Source organism: Schistocerca serialis, chromosome 2, assembly GCF_023864345.2.
Source record: "Schistocerca serialis cubense isolate TAMUIC-IGC-003099 chromosome 2, iqSchSeri2.2, whole genome shotgun sequence".
In the NCBI taxonomy this organism is placed as follows: Eukaryota; Metazoa; Arthropoda; class Insecta; order Orthoptera; family Acrididae; genus Schistocerca; species Schistocerca serialis.
Genome location: NC_064639.1, coordinates 839,130,257 through 839,137,318, shown reverse-complemented (window position 1 = coordinate 839,137,318; position 7,062 = coordinate 839,130,257). Strand labels below are relative to the sequence as shown.

Genomic DNA, 7,062 nt, shown 5'->3' with positions numbered 1-7,062 from the left:
GATGTAGATCATTACCTCTTTTTTTATATTTTTCCCGAGACAGTGAGATTTAGTCTCTTCCTGTTTTAGTAGGGATCAAGTTCAGATAGCAAGTCAACTGTTTGGGGGGGGGGGGGGAAATTACCGTTATTATACTCTATACAACTGTTATTATACTCTATACTGCATGAACAGCAAGGGTCCCCAACACACTTCCCTGGGGTACAACCTGAGTTACTTCTCCATCTGTCGATACCCTCTATCCAAGATAATATGAGTCCTTCCTACCAAAAGCTCATCAATCCAGTCACAAATTTCACTTCATACTCCATATGATTGTACTTTTGATAATAAGCGTAGGTGTGGTACTGAGTCAAATGTTTTCGGAAATCGAGAAATGTTCCATCTGACAGGCTACCTTGGCTTCCACGGTGTCACATGAGAAAAGTACGAGTTGGGTTTCACATGATGTATGTTTTCGAAATCTCTGATGGAGGATGTCGTCCTGTTCGAGATGCTTTGTTATGTTTGAGCTCAGACTATGTTCTAAGATGCTACAAAAAATGTATCTCAGGGGTAATGGACGGTAGTTTTGTTGACCGCTTCTGCTACACTTCTTTAGACAGGTATGATTTGTGCTGTATTCCAGCTACTGGGCATGGTTTTCTGTTCGAAGGATCTATGACAAATTAACACAGAAACTAAATCAGCCGCAAATTGGGTGTAGACTCTCACAGAGATCCTATCGGGCCCTGAGGTCTTGTTCAGTTAAAACTTCAGCTGTTTCCCAACGCCGCTGAAACTAACATCTGTTTCACTCATCTTTCCAGTGGTACTAGAATTACACTGGGGCAATACTTCTGGGCTTTCCTTCGTAAAGGAACATTTAAAAACAGATTTAAGCATTTCTGCTTTTGATTCGCTATTCTCAGTTTCAGTTCCTGACTTGTCCATGAGTGACTGGACACCAAATTTGGTGCCATTAAAAGCCTTTACATACGACCAGAATTTCTTCGGGGTTTATAAAAGCTCTTTCGAGAATATTCTGCCTCGGTAATCATTGAGGGCTTCGCGCATTGCTCTCTTGACTGTCACATTTCATACAGTATATCTACAGTCCTATGCTTTTCTAATATATGTTATGCAATAGTCTCTGCTTCTTTAAATGTTTCTTTACAGTGACTGAATACTATGGGAGGATCTCTCTCATCATGAACTGTTCTACTGGGTACATATCTATCCAGTGCATGGTCAACTATTCTTGTAAACTTGATTCGTAGTTTCTCTACATGCTCCTGTGCTAAGCTAGAAGTTTGATCTGTTGCTACAAAGTGAAAAGTCTCATATTAGTCATAAGCTAAAAGAATCCAAATGTTTGTCTATAATTTTAGACTGTATTCCTGACATTAGTAAGGTACAGCATATGACTCTTGTTATCAGATATGTTTCAATCGATAAATTTGATGCTCATGTTGAAATTAAAATTAATGAAAGCTTTTTGGGCTTCTTACCAGTCAAAAGATTCACAGATAAACAAATGTCTAACAGTGTAATTGGAGAACTTAATGACTTGTGTTTCAATTAGCGGGATATCAGAGGGCAGATATGAGAACAGGTCCAATATGAGGGGTGAAAAAGCAGGGGTCCAATGCAGAATTAAAGAACATAATTCTCGATCATTCTATGCTTCGTGTAGTGGCCACTGGCTCAACCTTGTTGGTAATGATATGACAAGAGTATCCTTGGAAGCCGCTAATTTCTTCAACATTGTACAAAAAAAATATATTTTTTGGCATTTACTTTTCGGTGGGCAACACTTTCATAACATGTTCAACGTTTAACTTTGAAACCATTGAGTAGCAGCAGATTGGAGAGTAGGACAGAAGCTGTAAAGCCTTTGAGATACCAAAGGTAGATGTACACGACGTCATGCTAAGGATTTATGGAAATCAAGAAATTTATAATTTAATAAGAGATGAGGCCATGGGTTTATTAAATCGTACTGAACAGTATAAGTTCTTATGTTCATTAGTTATGTGGCATAAAATATTAAATGCCATTAATCCAATAAACAAGTTGATGCAAACAAAAGATTTTATCTAGTCTTTCTATGTGATTTTTTACAAAAGTGCAAAACATTGTTTATGAGTTTTCGATCGGATTTGTTCTTCGATGGAATTATTATTGATGCAAAAGAACTTGCTACTGAAATGGATGTGGAGGCTAATTTTGGATAAAAAATAACATGACACCACATTAGAAGAACAAATATAAACTTCTCATATGAACCAAGAGATCCTAAAGAACAATATAAAATACATTTAAAAAATTACAATCGATCAAGCAGTAAATGCAGTATATGCTAGATTTGAACAACTGAGTAATCATAGTAACTGTTTACAATTCTTGTATAAAATATACGATTTAAATACCATATCCAAAGAACTGCTACTAAAATACCTTAAGAATTTAGAATCTATTTTAACTGATGGTGATTCCGTTGACATAAATAAGGTAGAACTTGTAGAGGAAATTTCAACAACATCTGAGCTTTTGAGCAAAAAAGAAAGCCTAAGCAATATACTGCACTAATCAACAAAGTTAAATTTTACCACGAATCCTACCATTGCTTTAAGAATTTTGCTAAAGACTGTAGCAAGTGGCAAATGGTGCAACTGTAAGTTTAAATTAGTGAAAAGCATTTTATGTTCAACTGCTACTGAGCATGACATTTCTGATAAAGTAAATGTAAAACATGTAATAAAAATTTGTAGAACAGAAAATAAGAAAATTTTTTGTGATTTTACCATAGTTGTGTCCTTTTCTTCAAAATAATGACATTTAAAAATATAAAAAGTTGTATAGTTAACAATTTGTGTACAGATATTTCTTCATTAATTTCTACTATTTTGTACTGATTATCAATGTAATTTTATACGTTTTTTTCTAAGTATGCACCTTTATTAAAATTTAAATAAAATGATTTGATTTTTATTGAAAATAGTAAATATGTACCATGTATATATCACCAGGATCTGCTCTATTAGTCACCCCAGAAAGATAATTGCCACCCCTTAAGAATATATGTGATAGAGCAGATCCTGGTGATATACGTGTAATTTTGTAAATAAGTTGTTTGTTTCCGGCAAGTAATGGGTAACTTATACAGTGGGATTTCACATGTGACATATAACATGTTTTGAAAATACATTAAATACCACTTTCCGGCAAAAAGTGGATTACCAGCGCAATACGCTTATCTCAGCAGTATCCTCATTAGCTCGAAAAATCGGAAGCTTCTTTTATACACTACCTTGAGAAAATAACCACGCAATCTGCATCTGACGTGCCACATTTATTGGTAACATCTACGGTGACTAACGGGCTGGTTTTTAAGGTCCAAATGACACAAGCAGCAGCTTGGGGTGCCAAGCTGTGGGGGTGCCATGATGGTAGGGCGCCAAGGGTGCCATGACGTTAGGGCACCAAGGGTGCTCCTAGGGCAAAACTCGTACGCAAGATGTATCACAATTAGCAGCGAAAACAACTCATTTTCCGATCACTATATTTAAGTTGATCTGTAAAAGTCTTATTAAGAGATAAAGGAAGGACAGCTAATGAATGCGGAACGGAAGAGGAGGAATGTCTAATGTTACGTCAGCTATGTAGAAAAATGGTGGGAGGACAGGGTGGGGGGGGGGGGGGGGAGCAGGTAGGGCGGGGCCCGCCAATATATATGGTTGCTTGTGCGGAAAAATGTTCTCCAACCAGCCCTGCGTGAATGCAGGACAACACCTGCTAGGTTCACAAAATCATGGAGGACTTAAGCACATTGCCGGTCAGGGTGGCCGAGCGGTTCTAGGCGCTACAGTCTGGAATCGCGCGACCGCTACGGTCGCAGGTTCGAATCCTGCCTCGGGCATGGATGTGTGTGATGTCCTTAGCTTAGTTAGGTTTAAGTAGTTGTAAGTTCTAGGGGACTGATGACCTCAGAAGTTAAGTCCCATAGTGTTCAGAGCCATTTGAATCATTTGACTTAGCACATTAACCTTATGGCTGCTGTCATGGGAGTTTTAAGAAGCTGTCATATGTCAGCACATCTCACAGTATTCAACTTCCAGTGCCTTAAATGAAAGTTGGTCTGCACACAGAAAGTGATAGATGTACACAGACTGTTTAATTTACTTTTGTTTTCTTGGCAACTTTATTTTCTTGATTATTGAAACGTGTTGCTACTGTGTAGGCTTCCATTTCCCACAGTTACCTGAGTTATTTCAACGTGAAACGTGTCAAGCAGCACCTGTTCAGCATGCAGGAGAATCGTTCTGACTGGCGAGTTCGTAGAGGTGCACTTCAGGTGATACCGCCTGCATTAATGCGATCAATGAGACACTCTACGGGTAGTGTTTCCTTAGACTATTGCAATTTATTAAATAGCCACCGCTTTGCTTTAGCCCATGACCTAATGCTACAAATTATGCTGAATATCACTCCCTTGAACGAAATAACACTACGAGATATTTCCCAGCAACAATAAGCCAGCCACCACATGGAGTTGTTCCACAGTGATATTGAATATAGGATTAGTAACGTTCATCTCATCTGAGACGTGTGGATTATTTGCACTCTCGTCTTGTTTCCTGTTTAACCACAGAAACAAATAGCAACAACACAAGCTCGGAATATGCGCTAACCGAAGGCCCATGCTCGTTGTTCTCTCTATAATAAACAACTCGCAACGTAAGGAACTAGTGAAAAAGAGACAATTAGCATTATCTTGGAAAAATAGTGTAGTTTTCTTCACTGGTGACAAACGAAACTGCTCAGTAATGTACGAACAAATCTCAGGAGTGATTACTGATTCAAAAAAAAAACGGGCCGACTCTCTGGTTTCCTGAAAAAAGTTCGTCTAACGCCAAAGGAGACTGTTGACCTCAGAAGTTAAGTCCCATAATGCTCAGAGCCATTTGAACTATTTGAACTTGTGTAGTAAAATTTCATTGATCTTATCAAGACTACAAGTGAGGTATACGAATTTTCAGTGAATCCACGTATTGTGCGATTAAATGCATCGTACTCTTCCTGCCATGGCTGCTATTTTCCGTTAGTCAGTTACTAATCACTTAAGCGGTTAACAGACATTGTGGAATCGAGAATACTGGACTGATAACACAGTATCAGAATATGCCAGTTGCGGGTAGTTTAATAACTTTATCCACAATGTTGCTGAAGTACTGCCTACTCGAAATGATCACGTGGGTTGCTTCCTTGAAAAGCAGTGCTACCGATATCTTCCAATGAGCTGTACTTAAAATCGAGTCTTCACAGTCATCGGAAGTCCGCGCGACCCGAGAATGTACCATTTCTGTATTATTCTGGCTATGTTACTGCCCATACGAGCACTCTGCTGAACACGTGATGTACCCCTTTTGCAGGATGACTGGGTAGATCTAACCTGCTGCACAGTCTTTACTCTCTTGGTTAAATACTTGAATTTCAATCTATAACCGACAGCTACCCTTTCAACTTCCACATAGTGAGTCGCACTAACACACCTGGAGAGTCCCCTCTGCTTAGAGAGGTTCTAGGCGCTACAGTCTGGAACCGCGCTATCGCTACGGTCGCAGGTTCGAATCCTGCCTTGGGCACGGATGTGTGTGATGTCCTTAGGTTAGTTAGGTTTAAGTTGTTCTAAGTTCTAGGGGACTGATGACCTCAGAAGTTAAGTCCCATAGTGCTCAGAGCCATTTGAACCAACCCTCTGCTTACAGACTAGCAAAGAGACTTGAATTAATTGCAAGTACCCCAAACCTATGCACCATTACTAGCTCATTTCAGACTCGCTCAAACGATGAAAGACCGCTTGCTGCTGTTGTATTAAAATCATTACGAATAGCACATAAGGAATTCATTGAAAAGTTAAACCTACGTTGTTTAAGTTTCAGCACTTTTTGATAGGATTTGATCATATTGATACTAGAGGATAAAGTGAAATTCACTTGTACTACAGAACTCAGAGCAATGTACTTGGATTTCAGATTTCAAACATGATTCGCATCACAACAATATTATTTATTTATAATTAATAGAGATATCACTTTAACACTTAGAACGTTTGACATTTCAATTTTTCCATTTTCAGTGTCAGATTAATTTCCTTGTGCATGCTTCCATAGCCGCAGAAAAGTTTTTGAGAGTGAACACCATTTTGTCACTTTCCTCTGTTTAAAATTTTGAACAGTAAAAAGTGGCAGAATAGTTCTAACCTCCAAAAACTTGTTAATATGTGCTATGCCAAAGAGTACTTAGAAAAAGATTGGATATAAACAAGCATTAAATTCTATGTTAAAAATGGCAACATCTTTGAAAATTTGGCATTTTTCTAGGTATGCTTCGCTTGAATGCTATTGTTCCAAAGTTATCGTTTTTGTCAGTGTGCCTCTCATCGTTGAAATTCTGTCGGCGACATCAATGAGCAATGACGGGTACATAGAATACATTATAATACTTTAGAAAATTACAAATCCAACATATTAACTTGCTTTGTTATTGTTGATGTATCTTTTAATCACACATAGTCTCCGTGTAAAAAAGTTACACCTGGGATATAGTCGCCTGTGACAATCAGTATCAGGTGATGGTGACTATGAGTTCTTTGCCGCAGTATCTTATTTAGCCATGCATACTTCACGAAATTCTTAAAGATAATGTTTCTGAATACAGTCGACGTTATTTCGTTTAACACCTTGTTTCGGCAACGGCCTTGCCGCAGTGGATACAGCGGTTCCCGTGAGATCACCGAAGTTAAGCGCTGTCGGGCGTGGTCGGCACTTGGATGGGTGACCAACCAGGCCGCCATGCGCTGTTGCCATTTTTCGGGGTGCACTCAGCCTCGTGATACCAATTGAGGAGCTACTCGACCGAATAGTAACGGCTTCGGTCAAGAATACCATCATAACGACCGGAGAGCGGTGTGCTGACCCCACACCCCTCCTATCCGCATCCTCCACTGAGGATGATACGGCGGTCGGGTGGTTCCGGTAGGCCACTCGTGAGATGACGCCGGAGTGCTAACACCCTGTT

The 7,062-nt window shown here is 39.1% G+C and overlaps 1 pseudogene; it reads left to right on the top strand.

The window, feature by feature from the left end:
• Positions 1-6,732: 6,732 nt before the first annotated feature.
• On the top strand, positions 6,733-6,850 carry LOC126459024 (5S ribosomal RNA; annotated as a pseudogene).
• Positions 6,851-7,062: the final 212 nt, after the last annotated feature.